Source organism: Stegostoma tigrinum, chromosome 6 (assembly GCF_030684315.1).
Source record: "Stegostoma tigrinum isolate sSteTig4 chromosome 6, sSteTig4.hap1, whole genome shotgun sequence".
NCBI lineage: Eukaryota > Metazoa > Chordata > Chondrichthyes > Orectolobiformes > Stegostomatidae > Stegostoma > Stegostoma tigrinum.
The window spans coordinates 46,338,788-46,359,750 of record NC_081359.1 but is presented as its reverse complement, the minus strand read 5'-3'; the positions used below and the strand labels follow the sequence as shown (position 1 = coordinate 46,359,750).

The following is a 20,963-nucleotide window of genomic DNA, read 5'->3' as shown; positions in this document are numbered from 1 at the left end:
CCAACCACACCATGTGAGCTAAAAATCTACTCAAGAACCTGTTCCCTTATCTGCTATGCTGGACTAAAACAGTCTCAAGTATGATCTGTTATTTGTACTGAATTGGATATTTAATTTTTATGGTAATAATGGTGTCTTAAGGAAGTTCAGTGTTCCTGCGGAGAGACAGAAAAAAACTTCAGTGACCGTTTTTGGATATGTACAGTTGCATGTCCAGGTTTTTCTTATTCCTTCAGAACATTTATTGCCTATCATCAATTTCCCTAGAAATGGTGGCAGTCGGCTCCCTTGTTAACCACTGCAGTCTTGCAGCTGTACTTCCAACCACAGTGCTATTAGGGAGGGAATTCCGGGACATTAACCCAACAACAGTGACAAAGGTCAAAAGTTAGAAGCTATGTGGCTTGAAGGAAAACTTGAAAGTGGTAGTGTTGCCATGATTTGTCCTTGGTCTTCTACGTAGAGGTTGTGGGTTTCAAGACTGCTGTTGAAGTAGTTTTGGTGAATTGGTACAATGCATCTTGTACATTTACACACTGCTGACATTGTACGTCAATAATTAAGCATGTGAATGGCTAAGTTGCTGTGATTAAAAACAGTCATGAAGCCTTTGTGGTCTACTATTTTGCAAACTTCATCAACTAACTTTCACAAGAAGGTTAGGATGATGAGTTTAGTAATGGGGATATAATACATTAAAAAGCCTAATTCAGCACATGCCAAAAAGAAGGGAATGATGCTTGTGGAATCCTGTCTGCTTCTGATCTGTTAAACAAGGTAGTACTAAGTATCCACGTACAGAAGGTGTCACTTCTAATAATTCCAGATCATTTAACCCTCGAACTAAATGTTGGCAATGGGACTAGATTAATTTAGGATATCGAGTTGAACCGAAGGGTGTATTTTGGTTCTGTACATCTCTATGACTATAACTTCTTCTGTGAGCCTATAAAAAGTATATTTGAATTTTGTTTGAAATCACTACACACATGACAATAACGGATATCCAATTCTGCACTTTAAAAGGTGTAGAACAAGTGTTTCTTAAGGCAGAAAGCCCCTGTCAGTTGGGTCTGCTTGTGCAATGGTCACCTTCCAAGAATTTATATTTTGTATCGAGTAGTTCCCGCTTCCTGAAATACAATCAGTTTTTCAATTTTGTTGGTTTGGTGTCGGTTCAATTCTATTTCTGAAAGCTTTTGTATGCAAATAAGTTGACATTTGATTGTATCAAATGATATTTAACATTCATCAATTCTAAATTAAAATAAATTATTTCCTTTTTTTCTCAATTCTAAGAATACGGAAACAACGCAATCTTTTGGTCGTTCCAGACTGACTATCTTTTATAAGTTGTGAACTTTGTATACTACGAGGCCAGCATGGTGGTTTGGTGGTTAGCACTGCTGCCTCACAGTGCCAGGGGCCTGGATTCAATTCCCCCTTGGGCAACATTCTGTGTGGAGTTTGCACATTCTCCTGGCGTCTGTGTGGGTTCCCTCTGGGCGCTCCAGTTTCCTCCCACAGTCCAAAGACGTGCAGGCTAGGTGGATTGGCCACGCTAAATTGCCCATAGTGTTCTTCTCTCTAACAAAAACAGCCTCAAGTCCCTCAGCCTTTCCTCATAAGACGTTCCCTCCATACCAGGCAACATCCTAGTAAATCTCCTCTGCACCCTTTCCAAAGCTTCCACATCCTTCTTATAATGCGGTGACCAGACTGTACACAATACTCCAAGTGCGGCCGCACCAGAGTTTTGTACAGCTTCACCATAACCTCTTGGTTCCGGAACTTGATCCCTCTATTAATAAAAGCTAAAACACTGTATGCCTTCTTAACAGCCCTGTCAACCTGGGTGGCAACTTTCAAGGATCTGTGTACATGGACGCCGAAATCTCGCTGTTCATCTACACTACCAAGAATCCTACCATTAGCCCAGTACTTTGCATTCTGGTTACTCCTACCAAAGTGCATCACCTCACATTTGTCTGCATTAAACTCCATTTGCCACCTCTCAGCCCAGCTCTGCAGCTTATCTATGTCTCTTTGCAACCTACTGCATCCTTCGTCACTATCCACAACTCCACCGACCGTAGTGTCGTGTGCAAATTTACTAACCTATCCTTCTACGCCCTCATCCAGGTCATTTATAAAAATGACAAACAGCAGTGGACCCAACACCAACCCTTGCGGTATACCACTAGTAACTGGTCTCCAGGATGAACATTTCCCATCAACTACCACCCTCTGTCTTCTTTCAGCAAGCCAATTTCTGATCCAAACTGCTATATCTCCCACAATTCCATTCCTCCACATTTTGTACAATAGCCTACTGTGGGGAACCTTATCGAATGCCTTGCTGAAATCCATATAGACCACATCAACCGGGTTACTCTCATCTACCTGTTTGGTCACCTTCTCAAAGAACTCAATAAAGTTTGTGAGGCACGACCTTCCCTTCACAAAACCATGCTGACTATCCCTAATCAATTTATTCTTTTCTAGATGATTATAAATCCTATCCCTTATAACCTTTTCCAACACTTTACCAACAACTGAGGTAAGGCTCACTGGTCTATAATTACCACGGTTGTCTCTACTCCTCTTCTTGAACAGGGGAATTACATTTGCTAACCTCCAGTCATCTGGCACTATTCCTGTAGACAATGACGAGTTAAAGATCAATGCCAAAGGCTCAGCAATCTCCTCCCTGGCTTCCCAGAGGATCCAAGGATAAATCCCACCTGGCCCAGGGGACTTACCAATCTTCTTCACCCTCTGTAGGATTTCTAACACGTCTTTCTTGTGAACCTCAATCCCACCTAGTCTAGTAGTCTGTATCTCAGTATTTTCCTCGACAACATTGTCGTTTTCTAGAGTGAATACTGTCGAAAAATATTCATTTAGTGCTTCCTCATCTCCTCTGACTCCACACACAACTTCCCACTACTGTCCTTGATTGGCCCTAATCTTACTTTCGTCATTCTTTTATTCCTTAAATACCTATAGAAAGCCTTAGGGTTTACCCTGATCCTATCTGCCAACAACTTCTCATGTCTCCTCCTGGCTCTTCTGAGCTCTCTCTTTAGGTCTTTCCTGGCTACCTCGTAGCCCTCAATCGCCCTAACCGAGCCTTCATATCTCATCCTAACATAAGCCGCCTTCTTCCTCTTGACCAGAGATTCCACCTCCTTCGTAAACCACGGCTCCTGCGCTCTACAGCTTCCTCTCTGCCTGACAGGTACATACTTACCTAGGACACACAGGAGCTTTCCCTTGAATAAGCTCCACATTTCTAACGTGCCCATCCCCTGCAGTTTCCTTCCCCATCCTATGCTCCCTAAATCTTGCCTAATCTCATCGTAATTGCCTTTACCCCAGCTATAACTCTTGTCCAGTGGTATACACCTATGCCTTTCTATCACTAAAGTAAACATAACAGAATTGTGATCGCTATCACCAAAGTGCTCACCTACTTCCAAATCTAACACCTGGACGGGCTCATTACCCAGTACCAAATCTAATGTGGCTTCGCCCCTTGTTGGCCTATCTACATATTGTGTCAGGAAGCCCTCCTGCACACACTGGACAAAAATTGACCCATCTATAGTACTCTAACTATCGTGTTCCCAGTCAATATTTGGTAAGTTTGGAAAGACCCGTGCCCCACTGCTTTCCACTGGTAAGTCCCCCCCCCAACAGTATCCAAAACGGTATACTTGTTGTTGAGGGGAAATGGCCACAGGGGATCCCTGCACTGCCTGCTGGTTCCCTTTCCGTCCCCTGACCATAACCCATCTGCCTTTTTCTTGTACCTGAGGAGTGACTACCTCCCTGTAACTCCTCTCAATAACTCCCTCTGTCTCCCGAATGATCCGAAGTTCATCCAGCTCCAGCTCCAGTTCCCTAACGCGGTTTTTGAGGAGCTGGAGTTGGGTGCACTTCCCGCAGATGTAGTCAGCAGGGGCACTAGTGGTGACCCCTACCTCCCACGTTCTGCAGGAGGAACATTCAACTGCCCTGAACTCCGTTCCCATTGTTCTAAATTCTCAAGACTGTTAAAAAAATAAAGAATAAAAAAATAAACTTGTTACCTTACCGATCAGGTACACAGAACCTTTTTTTTGGTTAGTTAGGTTAAAAGGGGAATGGGGTGCTCCAAGAGTTGGTGTGGATTTGTCAGGCCAAAAGGCCTACTTCCACACTGTAGGGATTCTATGAGTTTCTATTCGAAGAGTAAATAATTGGGCAAGTTGTCTGAAATACTAACCCACTTCTTGCCACCTTATCAAATGTCTTCCAAGCAGATGAGGAAAAGGGGATCACTTTCCAACTGAGAAATCAGAGTACCTTCCAATTACCCCCAACTGATTGGCAGCTTCTGGTGAGGTGGGAAGCTCTGAGTGCACAGGCGGATTTCTTGGGCCAAAGGGCCTGTTTCTGTGCTATAGGGATTCAATGGATAACTAATACTTTCATAATCTAATACCTGTCCTAACAAAATTGTTTGCGTTCTCAAAATTCATTAACTAGCTACATGTTATGACAATTAAAGATCAGTAGGAAGGTAGGGAAGTGGTTACTGGGTCCCTGATGTGATATTTGTATCATCAATACAAGTGAGGTGCCGGAAGGTTGAAGGTTGGATAACGAGCTGCCACTATTTAGAAAAGTGGTAAGGAGAAACAAGGGAACTATGGACTGGTGAGCCTGACATCAGTGGTGGGCAAGTTGTTAGAGGGAATCTGGAGGCATAGGATTTACATGTATTTGGAGAGGCAAGAACTGACTGGGCAAAGTCAAAATGGCTTTGTGTGTGGGAAATCCTGTCTCACTGACTTGATTGAATTTTTTTGCAGAAGTAACAGAGAGAATTAAGGAGAGCAGACAGGTGGATATGACCAATTTGGATTTGAGTGAGGTTTTCAACAAGGTTCCTTATGAAAGGGTGGTTAGCAAGGTTAGATCATATGGAATACAGGAAGAACTAGCCATTTGATACAGCACTGGCTTGAAGGTAGTAGATAGGGTGTGATAGTCAAGGGTAGCTTTTCAGACTGGAGGCTTGTGACCAGTGGACTCCCACAAGGATTAGGGCTGGGTCTGCTGCTTTTCATCATTTATATAAATGACTTGGAAGTGAACATAGGAGGTACAGTTAGTAAGTTTGCAGCTAACACCAAGATTGGAGGTGTGGTGTAGTTCCCTCAGAGTACAACAGGATTTTGATCATAAGGGCCAAAGGGCTGAGGTACAACAGATGGAGTTTAATTTCAATAAATATGAGGTGCTGCATTTTGGGAGGTAAAACCAGGCAGGACTTATACACTTAACAGTAAGGTCCTGGCGTGTGTTGCTGAACAGAGACACTTTGGAGTGCAGGTTCATAGTTTCTTGAAAGTAGAGTCACAGATCGGTAAGATAGTTAAGAATGTGTTTGGTATGCTTGCCTTTGTAGGTCAGTGCATTGAGTATAGGAATTGGGAGGTCATGTAGCAACTGTACAGGACATTGATCAGGTCATTTTTGGAATAATGTATTCAATTCTGGTCTCCTTGTTATAGGAAAAATGCTGTGAAACTTGAAAAGGTTCAGAAAAGATTTTTAAAGGATGTTGCCAGGCTGGGATGGTCGAGCTATAGGAAGAGGCTGATTAGGCTGGGGCTATTCTCCCTGGAGTGTCAGAGGCTGAGGGGTAACCTTGTAGAGGTTTATAAAATCATGAGGGGCATCAATAGGGTAAATAGACAAGGTCTTTTTCCTGGGGTTGGGGAGTTCAATACTAGATGGCATAGATTTAAGGTGAGAGGGGGGAAAGATTTTAAAGGTACCTAAAGGGGTAACATTTTCATGCAGACAGCCAAGCATGTATCGAATTGGCTGCCAGAGAAAGTGGTGGAAGGTGGTATGATTATAACATTTAAAAGGCATCTGGAAAGGTATATGAATAGCAAGGGTTTAGACAGATGTGGACCAAATGCTGGCAAATGGGATGAGATTAATACAGGATATCTGGTCCATGTGGACGAGTTGGACCAAAGGGTCTGTTTCTGTGCTGCACATCTCTATGACTCTAAATTACCCAAATTCCCTTATAAGGAATGTATTGCCCATTTATAGTGCAACAATAAGCAAGACAGAACTGCTATTCATTCAAGTCAAAGGCAGTGCATGAAGATACGAGAGTCATGAGTGCAAACCTTTAATACAGCACCTAGCCTTCTTGTACTTCTCCCGGCTTCTGTACAATAGCTTTATGCTTGGCTGCCATTTCTGTACAGCCATGTGTAGTACATCATGCTTCCCCATAATGTGGTTTCGTGGATCAAACGCCACTGCTGTATAATAAGGTCTGAGTGCTACCCTTTATTTTAAGCTTGTTGAGATAGATGTTTTGAAGTGTATAAAAAGCAATACCTAATCACATTGCTACAATAGCACAGACTTACTCAGTCTGGGTTCCTGATTTACCCACTTACATTATATACAATAACTAATGTTCCTGTTCTGAAGGAGATAATGGAGTTTTTAGAATTAGAGTCCTACACTACACTGACTCCATTGCACTGAGAGTGTGGCTGAAGGTGAGGTGCGGGACATAATCGGGTGTGCCCTAGAATTTTGTAGGAAGCTAGGGAAGTGATTGCTGGCCCCCTTGCTGAGATATTTGTATCATTGATAGCCACGGATGAGATCCTGGAAGACTGAAGGTTGACTAATGTGGTGCCAATACTTGAAGCCAGAAAACTATAGACGAGAGAGCCTGATGTCAGTGGTGGATAAGTTGTTGGAGGAGATTCTGAGGGACAGGATTTACATTTACAGGATTTTGGGGTGGCACGGTGGCTCAGTGGTTAGCATTGCAGCCTCACAGTGCCAGGGACCCAGGCTTGATTCCACCCTCAGGTAACTGTCTGTGTGGAGTTTGCACATTCTCCCCATGTCTGCGTGGGTTTCCTCCAGGTACTCTGGTTTCCTCCCACAGTCCAAAGATGAGCAGGCTAGGTGGGTCGGCCATGCTAAATTGCCCATAGTGTTCAGGGGTGTGTGGGTTATAGGGGTTGGGTCTGGGTGGGATGCTCTAAGGGGCAACGTGGACTTGTTAGGCTGAAGGGCCTGTTTCCACACTGTAGGGTATCTAATCCAATCTAATCTAATCTAATCTAATCTAATCATATCCTCAGACAGGAACATCACATAAGTCAAAGTCATAGAGTTATACCTTATCTAAAAGATAGGGGGAAAAAAAAAGCCTTTGGTCTCTCTAAATTAGTGTTGGTCAAAACCAACGACAAAACTATTCTAATTCCACTTTCCAGCACTTGACCCATAACTGTGTAAGCTTTGGTATCACAAGTGTATATGTAAATCTAAACGTAATATGTATATCTGCAAATGTTAAATATTATGAGGCTTTATGTCTCTACCCATCCCCATTGGCAATAAGTCCCAGATTCCCACCAGGCTCTGATGCCATGTCATGTAACTGTTTTAAAAGTGTATGGCCTATCTATGTAATAACACAACACTTAACTGTGTCAATAATTTTCCATACAACATTAAGACAAGGGCAGAGATTCAGTACCGTCTGGGGCAGATGTCTGCAGGATCATCTAATATGCCATCTCCATCAGCGAGAAAGCCCACTGGTGCAGGATCCAAGTAGCCACTTAAAAGATGACCAACGGGATTCTCAGCGTACCACAAAGCTCAATAGTAAAGTCAATCAGAAGACAAGCAGACTCTAGAAGCTGGAGATTGACACTGGAATCTCAGGCTGGACAGAAAAGAAGGGCTGCAATAGAGGGTAGATGAGTGTTTTTTTTAACATATGTGTAGATGTCACAAAGTGAGGGTGGTGGATTCAAGAGATCGGAAGCAAGGGCAGGAGGGGAGCTTTCAGCTGCCACATGCCTTACCTGCCATCCATGTCTCCAAATGCCTTCAGAATGGAGCAAATGAAGCTTCACAACCCACAGGCAGGCACTTATCTCTGTCCTGCCAGGAAGGCAGGAAATTGGGCTGCAGCATGTTGAGATCCTCAAGTAGTGCTAATAGACCTCTTAATAGCCTTGTAATTGGCATCAGATTGGGAAGATCCCCCACAGGCCTTCCAAACTCAGTATTTAATTACTGAGATGGCAAGATGGGGGTAAATACTTTGTCAACCAACCCAATTATTTGACCTTCTCACAACTTGTGTTGCCACCTCAGAGGACCATTCAGCCCCTTATACCACTTACAAGCAGATCTTACACCAAATCCATTGACGTGCCTTTGATCCTGATTTTTTTAAACCATCTGCCAAATAAAATTTGATCTCAGTCCTAAAAGTTTCAACTGACTCAGCATCATCATAAGACATTGAGAGAGGTTTCCAGTTTTACACAACACTTTGTGAGAATATAACTTTTGATTTAATTTTTAAACACCCTAACTCTAACTTTAAACATTAATCATTGCTCTTAAACTCATAGAACATAGAACAATACAGCACAGAACAGGCCCTTCGGCCCTCGATATTGCGCCAACCTGTGAACTAATCTAAGCCCTTCCCCCTACAGTATCCCGTCATCATCCATATGCTTATCCAAGGACTGTTTAAATGCCCCTAATGTGGCTGAGTTAACTACACTGGCAGGCAGGGCGTTCCACTCTGAGTAAAGAACCTGCCTCTGACATCTGTCTTAGATCTATCACCCCTCAATCTGTAGCAATGCCCCCTTGTACAAGCTGAAGTCACCATCCTCGGAAAAAGACTCTCACTGTCCACCCTATCTAATGCTCATTGGAATATAAATGGGATTCATTAAACCTGCTATCATAATTTAATCCATTGCACCATGTTATCACTCTGGTGAATCTTCACTTTACCATTACCTCTATAATTTACAACTAAATGCAGTGTTCAAGATGGATGTGACCAGGACAACTGAAACACAAACTCCTCTAGTACACTAGAATAAGTCAGCATTAGTGATACATTCATGACTGAACATATACACAAATGATGGAGGGCAATAGAGAGTTAGGAGGGAATCTGGCCTTGGTTGGATTAGAATCAAGTTGGCAGGTAAAAGAGTAAATGAACAAGCAAAGTTCTTCTAGGAGATTGTTTTGAAACAATCTAGGCACCTACCCATAAGGGGAAATAAAAGGACATCCAAAACTGGTGGCCTCGTGCGTCTAAAGATATGCAGGCTGAAACCAGGGTCATAATAATCATTGTGTTTATAAACGTATAAACAGTCAAACAGTAATCAAGAATGTAAAATCAATTAGCAACTGTTCTATGTTCTTTGTTCTAATGCCGTCAAAATTGGCTTTCCTCGAATTTAGAACTTTCAGACCCAGTTTATCCTTTTCACTCACTATATTAAAACTAATAAAATTATGGTCACTGGCCCCAAAGTGCTCCCCCACTACACCTCAGTCACCCTGCTCTGCATTACTTCCCAAGAGTAGGTCAAGTTTTACTCCTTCTTTAGTAGGTACATCCACAACTGAATCAGAAAATTTTATTGAGCACATTTAACAAGTTCCTCTCCATCTAAGCCCTTAACACAACGACTGTACCAGTCAATGTTCAGAAAATTAAAATCCCTGACCATAACCACACTATTATTCTCACAGATAACTGAGACCTCTTTACACCATTTGTTTCTCAATATCTTGCTGACTATTGGTAGCCTATATTACAATCCCAATAACGTGATCTTAGAGGTTAATAAAATCATAAGGTGCATGGATAGAGTAAATAAGTAAGCTTTTTTCACCGCAGCGGGAGGTGGAGGGTGTCCAAAACATGAAGGCATGGATTTAAAGTGAGTGAGAGGCAAGACATAAAAGGACAACGTTTTCATACTGAGGGTAGTGCATGTATGGAATGAGCTGCCAAAGGAAGTGGTGAAAGCTGGTACGATTACAACATTTAAAAAGGCACCTGAGTGGATGTATGAAGAACAAGGGGTTAGACAGAAATGGGCCAAATGCTTGCAAATAGAACTAAATTTATATAAGACATCTGGTCGGCACAGACGAGCTGAATTGAAGGGTTTGTTTCCATGCTGTACATCCATTTGACTCTAAAAGTGCCACTCCCTCTCCTCTCTTGCTTCCCTTTCTATCCTTCCTACATCACCTGCACCCAGGTATGAATTCTGCTGAACACTGTTCACCACATCACCTCTTCTACCTTATGATGGAGGGAAGATCAGTGATGAAACAGCAGTAGATAGTTGGGCCTGGGAAGTGCTCTGAGAAACACCACACTGGTGATGTTCCATGGTTGAAATGACTGGGCTGCAACCAGAGCCAACTCCCTGTGTGTTAAGGATGGTTTTGACCACTGGAGAGATTTCCCCCCCCCCCCAATTTCCACTGGCTTAATTTCACTGATTCCATGAAGACACTCAGTCAAATGCTGCCTTGATGTCACAGACTGTCATTCTCACCTCACCTCTGGATTTTTTTTCATGTTTTGACCAAGGCTGCAATGAGTTCAGGAAACATGCTTAATTAACCTACAACACTAAACACCTAAGGAACATAGAAGCTTAACGAATATTAGTGCAAGTTTCACTGGAGTCCCCTCCTCCAATGATAAGAATTCACCATACGCTGAAACATGTTCCTGTCGCTACATCTAACTACACTGCTTTCACAAAAAAAAGAGCAGCACAAGACACTTCTATGGATTTTGGCCTCAACAGTGCTGTTAGTTAGTAGTACTCCATTGATACAACAGTAAACATTTTAATTTGTTCTAATTCAAATTCATTCTCCTCCGAACTGCTGATGACACCATTTGTGTAAAGAATTAATTGTAGTCATTGTAAGAAAGCAAAATAGCCTTGGTGGCGGCACGGTGGCTCAGTGGTTAGCACTGCAGCCTCATAGCGCCAGAGACCCAGGTTCGATTTCTGCCTCGGGTAACTGTCTGTGCGGCGTTTGCACATTTTCTCCATGTTTGCGTGGGTTTCCTCCAGGTGCTCCGGTTTCCTCCCACAGTCCAACGATGTGCAGGCTAGGTGGATTGGCCACGCTAAATTGCCTGTAGTGTTCAGGAGTGTGTGGGCTATAGGGGGATGGGTCTGGGTGGGATGCCCCAAGGGGCAGTGTAGATTTGTTGGGCCAAAGGGCCTGTTCCAACACTGTAGGGAATCTAATATAATCATCTCAGAAGCAATTACAATTTTTTTTGTTGACGATGCTGTGTTTGCATTGCGTGGAAAATGGATCATTATTATGAGGTCATAATACATGTTAACCATATATGCAAAAGCAGCATATACTAAAGGCTACTTAAGATTCAGAACTACTTTCAAACAATGCAATTGGGAAAGTTTGCTAGTTATTGTAACAGTCTCTTGCCCTTGAGTATTTTGTAGTCAGGAACCTGGGACAGTCCTCCATTGTAGTCAAAAAGGTCTGGGTAAAAAGCCTCCAATAATACAATCATGCAATCTGTAATGCAGTGAAGTGCTTAAAAGCATGTACAGTTGAGCTTTGCTGTTGAAATACATCACATTGCAGAGCGCATGTACAGGTACAGTTAACTCTTTTAAAAAAAGGAAGTTCTCGAAAATTAACTTGCAGAAGTTAGTGAGAATAAAATCTAAATGACATGAACCCTCAGCCCTGTTGCGATCTGAGTGCGAGCAGCAGCAGAGGCAAGACGGACCCGGAAGACTGCAGCTAAGGTAAAGCAGTTTATTTTTAAAATTACTTACCGGTAGCGGGCAGCGGTGTTTTTTTTTTCCTCTTTCAGAGAAGGAGCGGGAGCATCAGAGGAAGTGACGAGGACCAGAGGGGCAGCCGGGAAGGAAAGCAGTGAGTATAAATACTCACCCTTCGACGCCAACGGCCATTTTGAGTGCGAGCAGCAGCAGAGGCAAGACGGACCCGGAAGACTGCAGCTAAGGTAAAGCAGTTTATTTTTAAAATTACTTACCGGTAGCGGGCAGCGGTGTTTTTTTTCCTCTTTCAGAGAAGGAGCGGGAGCATCAGAGGAAGTGACGAGGACCAGAGGGGCAGCCGGGAAGGAAAGCAGTGAGTATAAATACTCACCCTTCGACGCCAACGGCCATTTTGAGTGCGAGCAGCAGCAGAGGCAAGACGGACCCGGAAGACTGCAGCTAAGGTAAAGCAGTTTATTTTTAAAATTACTTACCGGTAGCGGGCAGCGGTGTTTTTTTTCCTCTTTCAGAGAAGGAGCGGGAGCATCAGAGGAAGTGACGAGGACCAGAGGGGCAGCCGGGAAGGAAAGCAGTGAGTATAAATACTCACCCTTCGACGCCAACGGCCATTTTGAGTGCGAGCAGCAGCAGAGGCAAGACGGACCCGGAAGACTGCAGCTAAGGTAAAGCAGTTTATTTTTAAAATTACTTACCGGTAGCGGGCAGCGGTGTTTTTTTTTTCCTCTTTCAGAGAAGGAGCGGGAGCATCAGAGGAAGTGACGAGGACCAGAGGAGCAGCCGGGAAGGAAAGCAGTGAGTATAAATACTCACCCTTCGACGCCAACGGCCATTTTGAGTGCGAGCAGCAGCAGAGGCAAGACGGACCCGGAAGACTGCAGCTAAGGTAAAGCAGTTTATTTTTAAAATTACTTACCGGTAGCGGGCAGCGGTGTTTTTTTTCCTCTTTCAGAGAAGGAGCGGGAGCATCAGAGGAAGTGACGAGGACCAGAGGGGCAGCCGGGAAGGAAAGCAGTGAGTATAAATACTCACCCTTCGACGCCAACGGCCATTTTGAGTGCGAGCAGCAGCAGAGGCAAGACGGACCCGGAAGACTGCAGCTAAGGTAAAGCAGTTTATTTTTAAAATTACTTACCGGTAGCGGGCAGCGGTGTTTTTTTTCCTCTTTCAGAGAAGGAGCGGGAGCATCAGAGGAAGTGACGAGGACCAGAGGGGCAGCCGGGAAGGAAAGCAGTGACCATATATATCAGCAAGGCGGCTTAACCCGAGACTCTACAACTGTAGTGTCTCCCACCCGCCGCCCTCCTCTAACCTAGTTAATAAGGTAAGGTTCATTCTAAACTTTCTCTATTGAACATAAGTTTGTTATTAATTTGTTATTATTACTTGAAGTGAGCTTTCTGCTTTAGTATTGAGTGGGTGTTCAGATAAGTGGGGTATGGATGCTAGGGCAGTTGCTTGCTCCTCCTGCAAAATGTGGCAGTTGGGAGATGTGGCACACGTCTCCGCTGGCTACATCTGCGGGAAGTGCACCCAGCTACAGCTCCTTGAAAACCGTGTTAGGGAAATGGAGCTGGAGCTGGATGAACTACGGATCATTCGGGAGGCAGAGGGGGTAATTGAGAGGAGTTATCGGGAGTTGGTCACTCCTAAGGCTCAGGACGAGGATAGATGGGTTACAGTTAGGGGGAGGAAAGGGGACAGACAGACAGTGCAGAGATCCCCTGTGGGCATTCCCCTCAGCAATAAGTATACCGTTTTGGATACTGCTGGGGGTGTTGACCTACCAGAGGAAAGCCATAGTAGTCAGTTCTCTGGCACTGAGCCTGACACTGTGGCAAAGAAGGGAAGGGGGCAGAATAGAAAAGTACTCGTGGTAGGGGACTCGATAGTTAGGGGAATCGACAGGAGATTTTGTGGGCAAGATCGGGATTCCCGGAAGGTATGTTGCCTCCCTGGTGCCAGGGTCCGGGACGTCTCCGATCGGGTGTATAAAGTTCTGAAAGGGGAGGGTGAACAGCCAGAAATCGTGTTACATATTGGCACAAATGATATAGCCAGAAATAGGGTTGAGGATATAAAAAGTGATTTCATGGAGTTAGGATGGAAGCTGCAGAGCAGGACGAACAGAGTAGTGTTCTCTGGTTTACTACCGGTGCCACGAGATAGCGAGGTGAGGAACAGGGAGCGGGCGCAGCTGAACACGTGGCTACGCAGCTGGTGTAGGAGGGAGGGCTTCAGATATGTTGATAATTGGGATGCCTTCTGGGGAAGGTGGGACCTGTACAAGAAGGACGGGTTGCATCTGAACTGGAAGGGGACCAATGTCCTGGGTGGAAGGTTTGCTCGAGTAGTTCCAGAGGGTTTAAACTAGTATGGCAGGGGGGTGGGAACCTGAGCTGTATACCAGAGGTGAGCGTTGATGCAGGTGAGGCAGTAGCAAGAGGTAGACCAGCTAGTGGGAAGGATTTTCCTGGGAAGGAACCAAGGGATCGGTTAAAGTGTGTTTGCTTTAATGCAAGGAGTATCAGGAATAAAAGTGATGAACTTAGAGCATGGATCAGTACCTGGTGCTATGATGTTGTGGCCATAACAGAGACATGGGTTTCTCATGGGCAGGAATGGTTGCTGGATGTTCCAGGGTTTAGAACATTTAAAAAGAATAGGGAGGGGGGAAAAAGAGGAGGGGGTGTAGCACTACTAATCAGAGAGAGTATCACAGCTACAGAAGCTTCCATTGTCGAGGAAGATCTGCCTACTGAGTCAGTATGGGTGGAAATTAGGAACAGCAAGGGAGTAGTCACCTCGTTAGGGGTTTACTACAGGCCCCCCAATAGCAGCAGGGAGATTGTAGAAAGCATAGGTCGACAGATTTTGGAAAAGTGTGGACGCAGTAGGGTTGTTGTAATGGGTGACTTTAACTTTCCTAATATTGATTGGAACCTCCTTCGAGCAGAAGATTTGAATGGAGCTGTTTTTGTAAGGTGTGTTCAGGAGGGTTTCCTAACGCAGTACGTTGACAGGCCGACGAGGGGAGAGGCCATTCTAGACTTGGTGCTCGGAAACGAGCCGGGGCAGGTATCAGATCTTGTGGTGGGAGAGCATTTTGGTGATAGTGACCATAACACTCTCTCATTCTACATAGCTATGGAGAAGGAGAGGATTAGGCAGAATGGGAGGATATTTAATTGGGGAAGAGGAAACTATGATGCGATTAGACACGAGTTAGGAAGCATGGACTGGGAGCAGTTGTTCCATGGTAAGGGAACTATAGACATGTGGAGATGGTTTAAGGAACAGTTGTTGGGAGTGATGAGTAAATATGTCCCTCTGAGACAGGCAAGAAGGGGTAAGATAAAGGAACCTTGGATGACGAGAGCGGTGGAGCTTCTAGTGAAAAGGAAGAAGGTAGCTTACATAAGGTGGAGGAAGCTAGGGTCAAGTTCAGCTAGAGAGGATTACATGCAGGCAAGGAAGGAGCTCAAAAATGGTCTGAGGAGAGCCAGGAGGGGGCACGAGAAAGGCTTGGCAGAAGGAATCCGGGAAAACACAAAGGCATTTTACACTTACGTGAGGAATAAGAGAATGGTCAAAGAAAGAGTAGGGCCGATCAGGGATAGCATAGGGAACTTGTGTGTGGAGCCTGAGGAGGTAGGGGAAGCCCTAAATGAGTTTTTTGCTTCTGTCTTTACGAAAGAATCGAACTGTGTAGTGAATGAAACCTTTGAAGAGCAGGTGTGCATGCTGGAATGGATAGAGATAGAGGAAGCTGATGTACTGAAAATTTTGTCAAACATTAAGATTGACAAGTCGCCAGGCCCGGATCAGATTTGTCCTCGGCTGCTTTGGGAAGCGAGAAATGCAATTGCTTCGCCACTTGCGAAGATCTTTGCATCCTCGCTCTCCACTGGAGTCGTACCTGAGGACTGGAGAGAGGCAAATGTAATTCCTCTCTTCAAGAAAGGAAATAGGGAAATCCCCGGCAATTATAGACCGGTAAGTCTCACGTCTGTCGTCTGCAAGGTGTTAGAATGGATTCTGAGGGATAAGATTTATGACCATCTGGAAGAGCATGGCTTGATCAAATACAGTCAACATGGCTTTGTGAGGGGTAGGTCATGCCTTACAAACCTTATCGAGTTTTTTGAGGATGTGACTAGTAAGGTTGATGAGGGTCGAGCTGTGGATGTGGTGTATATGGACTTCAGTAAGGCATTTGATAAGGTTCCCCATGGAAGGCTCATTCAGAAGGTCAGGAGGAATGGGATACAGGGGAACTTAGCTGCTTGGATACAGAATTGGCTGGCCAACAGAAGACAGCGTGTGGTAGTAGAAGGAAAATATTCTGCCTGGAAGTCAGTGGTGAGTGGGGTTCCACAGGGCTCTGTCCTTGGGCCTCTACTGTTTGTAATTTTTATTAATGACTTGGACGAGGGAATTGAAGGATGGGTCAGCAAGTTTGCAGACGACACAAAGGTCGGAGGTGTCGTTGACAGTGTAGAGGGCTGTTGTAGGCTGCAGCGGGACATTGACAGGATGCAGAGATGGGCTGAGAGGTGGCAGATGGAGTTCAACCTGGATAAATGCGAGGTGATGCATTTTGGAAGGTCGAATTTGAAAGCTGAGTACAGGATTAAGGATAGGATTCTTGGCAGCGTGGAGGAACAGAGGGATCTTGGTGTGCAGATACATAGATCCCTTAAAATGGCCACCCAAGTGGACAGGGTTGTTAAGAAAGCATATGGTGTTTTGGCTTTCATTAACAGGGGGATTGAGTTTAAGAGTCGTGAGATCTTGTTGCAGCTCTATAAAACTTTGGTTAGACCGCACTTGGAATACTGCGTCCAGTTCTGGGCGCCCTATTATAGGAAAGATGTGGATGCTTTGGAGAGGGTTCAGAGGAGGTTTACCAGGATGCTGCCTGGACTGGAGGGCTTATCTTATGAAGAGAGGTTGACTGAGCTCGGTCTCTTTTCATTGGAGAAAAGGAGGAGGAGAGGGGACCTAATTGAGGTATACAAGATAATGAGAGGCATAGATAGAGTCGATAGCCAGAGACTATTTCCCAGGGCAGAAATGGCTAGCACGAGGGGTCATAGTTTTAAGCTGGTTGGTGGAAAGTATAGAGGGGATGTCAGAGGCAGGTTCTTTACGCAGAGAGTTGTGAGAGCATGGAATGCGTTGCCAGCAGCAGTTGTGGAAGCAAGGTCATTGGGGTCATTTAAGAGACTGCTGGACATGTATATGGTCACAGAAATTTGAGGGTGCATCCATGAGGATCAATGGTCGGCACAACATTGTGGGCTGAAGGGCCTGTTCTGTGCTGTACTGTTCTATGTTCTATGATAAACGCAACGATATAAAGGAGGAATGTGATAACAGAAAAACTTCCTGACTTCCAATCTGTCACAGGCAAGACTAGACATTCTGTGCAGCTACAAAGCAATTTGTTAGCTCTGTGCAAATGAAACCACATGCAACAACGTACAATAGAAAGCACCAAATGAATTACAAACCATTTAGCAGCTGTTTGCTTTCCTGACCATTTTGGTTAGATATGAAATGACTGACCGTTTTAGAACAGACGTACCCCTTCTTTTTGCCTAGCTCTACTTGCACATTTTTACCCTACCAGCACATTAAGGGGATTTGTATCTATATTTTGTAATTGGTCGCAGCCAATCTCAACACACTGCTTAAGAATCACCAGCAACATAGCACACATTATTAGGGGACATTCAGTATTTTCATTTTGTATATTTTTAAAGACAGTACAAAACTGAAACACACTGCTGTTAATATCAAGTTCCAAAATAAAATTGGAAATAATGAGAGTACCTGTGGTTTATCACACAGAGGAACATGGCAACATAGGAGCATAGGTGACTATGGGTATCCAAATGGGCCCCAGTTATGCCTGTCTCTTTATGGAGTACATGGAACATTCCTTGTTCCAATCCTATTCCAGCTCACACCCACAACTCTTTCTCCAATATATCAATGATATCATCAGTGCTGCTTTCCTCTCTCATTCGGAATTGGAAAAGTTAATCGATTTTGCTTCCAATATCTACCCTGCCCTCACTTTCACCTGGTCTATCTCTAACTCCTCCCTTCCCTTCCTTGACATCTCAGTTTCTATTTCTGGGGACAGACTGTCCACTAATACCCACTATGAACCCACTGACTCCCACAGCTATTTGGACTATACATCTTCACACCCTGCTTCCTGTAAAGACTCCATCCCATTCTCTCAGTTCCTCTGTCTCCATCGCATATGTTCAGATGAGGCCAATTTCGACATGGAAGCCTCTGAAATGTCCACCTTCTTCCTCAACCAAGGAATCCCCAGCACAGTTGTCGACAGGGTCTTCAATCAGGTCTGAATTATCTCCTGCTGTTCTGCCCTCACCTCCTCTGATTCCTCCTGCAAGAGCGATAGGGTTCCCCTTGCCCTAATCAACCATTGCACCAGCATCTACATCCAGAAGATCATCACATGCCATTTCCACTGTCTCTAGCGAGATACCATCACAAGGCACATATTCCCAACCCTCCCTTGCCTGCCTTCTGCAGGGACTGTTCCCTCTGGTGCACCCTGGTCCACTCTTCCTTCACCCCAATACAATGCCCCAGCCTCACTGCACCTTCCCCTGTAACTGGCAAAGGTGCAAAACCTGCCCATTTACCACCTCCCTCCCCACTACCCAAGGGTCCAAACATACCTTCCAGGTGAAGTAACACTTCATTTTCCAGAATCTAATCTACTGCATTTGTTGTTCACAATGTGGTCTCCTCTAATCATTGGGGGAACAAAGCATAGATTGGGTGATCACTTCTCAGAACATCTACTTTCTGCTTGCGAAAAAGACCCCAAGCTACCTGTTGCCTGCCACTTTAACATACCACCTTGGCCAATAGTTGTGTGTCTCTGGCTTGCTACAGAGTTCAAGCAAAGCTTAACGCAAGCTGGAAGAACAAAAACTCATTTCCCACTTGGGGACCCTGCAGCCCTCTGACCTCAACAGCAAGTTCAATAATTTTAGGGCCTAACTTTCCCATGTCCCAGCCCCTACCCCACACACCAGGCCTTGTTATCATATAGCCTGCCATTACATATTACCTATTGTTAGTCACTCACAGACCTCATTAACAACTATTCAGCCTCCCAGCCAGATCGCTATTCACTCCTTTGTCCATCCAACTGCTCCTCTCTCTCTTCATGCTCGATTCTATGATTTACTTCCTACCTCATCCCCCTCCCTGTTTTCTGCATATAAACCTGTTTTCCCAACTACCATCAGTTCTGACAAAAGGTCACTGTTAACTCTAACTTTTTTCTTCACAGATGCTGCTAGGCCTGCTGAGCTTTTCCAGCAACTTCTCTTTTTGAACATAAGAACAGGAACAGGTCCTTCAGCCCCCCCTATATTTGTTAAACTAGAATGGCTGATCTGTGACCAAACTTTACATGCCTTATTCACAGATCCCTTAATACGTCACTTAACAAATCCATATTTATCTTGAGATTTAAAATTAATAACTGCTCTAGCATCAACTGGATGTGAGTTCCAAACCTTTGCCACGCTGTGAATGTAAAAGTACAGAATGGTACCTCACTGGTTAGCACTGCTGCTTCACAGTGCCAAGGATCTGGATTTGATTCCCACCTTGCACGACTATCTATGTGGAGTTTGCACAGTTTCCCCTTTTCTGCTGGGTGCTCTGGATTCCTTCCAGAGTCCAAAGATGCGCAGGTTAGGTAGACTTGCCATGCTAAATTGCCTGTAGTGTTCAGCGATGTGTAGATTAGGTGGGTCACAGGGAAAAGAGAGATGGGTCTGGGTGGTATGTTCTTTGGAGTGTTAGTGTGGACTTGTTGGGACGAAAAGCCTGTTTCCATGCTGTACAGATTCTATGATGATGATGTCAGCATGTCTTCTAAATGGTCTGGTTCTATTTTTTTCAGTTATGCACCAGGTTCTAGGATATTCAACTGGTGGAAATAGTTTATCTTTATCCACAATATATTTTTCTGCTAATATCTTGAAGACTTTGATCAGGTTACTTCTTAATCTTCTATATTCTAGAGAAAAAGAGGCCTGATTTATGTAATCTCTCTTCATAACTGATAACCTCCTAACACTCAAGGAATTAAATAATTTTCAGTGCTCTCATACATTCTGATATAATACTGAGCTAAACAATTTCTACACAATTGATATAATTGATGGCAGTAGCATGAACCATGACTTCCAACACCTGGAAAGGGAGCAGAAATGTACGAACACCATCACAACCAAATTATCCTCCAGGGCAAACAGTGTTTTGGCGTCACTATTGATCAAAATTCCAGAACCTCTTATGTAACAGCACTCTGGGAGTATCTTCACCACCAGAATTATAGTGGTTTAAGGTGGTTCCCCAACTCTTCTTAAAGGGCAGTAGGAGCTGGGCAGCAAATACTAGCCTTGCCTTGTGGATTTTTTTTCTTTTACAATACTCTTATTATTATGGAGTTCAATCCGGGCAAATGCGAGGTGATGCATTTTGGACGATCAAATTCAAGGGTGAGCAATACAGTAAATGGAAAAGTCCTGGGGAAAATTGATGAACAGAGAGATCTGGGTGTTCAGGTCCATTGTTCCCTGAAGGTGACAACGCAGGTCAATGGGGTGGTCAAAAAGGCATATGGCATGCTTTCCTGCATTGGACGGGGTATTGAGTACAAGAGATGGCAGGTCATGTTGCAGTTGTATAGGACTTTGGTTCGGCCACATTTGGAGTACTGTGTGCAGTTCTGGTCGCCACATTACCAAAAGGATGTGGTAGGGCTTTGGAGAGGGTGCAGAGAAGGTTCACCAGGATGTTGCCTGGTATGGAGGGTTTAGCTATGAAGAGAGGTTGAGTATATTAGGATTATTTTCATTAGAAAGACAGAGATTGAGGGGGGACCTGATTGAGGTCTACAAAATCATGAGGAGTATAGACAGGGTGAATAGCAAAAAGCTTTTTTCTTTGTTCTTTATTAATAAAATGAGATGCATTTTATGTTTAATGAAGGCCAATGCATAGCCAAAGCTGAACACAACCAGATAACAGAGGCCACCACACGTTTAAAATCCCTCTCAGACCAGAAGGTTGCCTGAAAGGTGACAGGCTGCTGAAGGGAAGAGGTCTGAGGCATTATTATCAAACAGATACATTAACTGCACTTTTCATCAGTAAATGAATAAGACATGATAGATTATTGGTTACATTATTTTT

At 44.2% G+C, this 20,963-nt stretch overlaps 1 protein-coding gene and 1 long non-coding RNA gene across 2 annotated transcripts in view; one reads left to right on the top strand and one right to left on the bottom strand.

The window, feature by feature from the left end:
- Positions 1-20,963, bottom strand: part of LOC125453701 (mastermind-like protein 2) — a 430,368-nt gene that overhangs the window by 226,542 nt on the left and 182,863 nt on the right. The gene's annotated exons all lie outside the window — the stretch shown is intronic.
- The window catches only part of LOC125453705 (uncharacterized), a 49,851-nt gene continuing 40,645 nt past the window's right edge, over positions 11,758-20,963 (top strand). The window contains exon 1 of the long non-coding RNA XR_009445840.1: positions 11,758-13,020. This is a non-coding gene — a long non-coding RNA (uncharacterized LOC125453705). The remainder of the gene's footprint in view (positions 13,021-20,963) is intronic.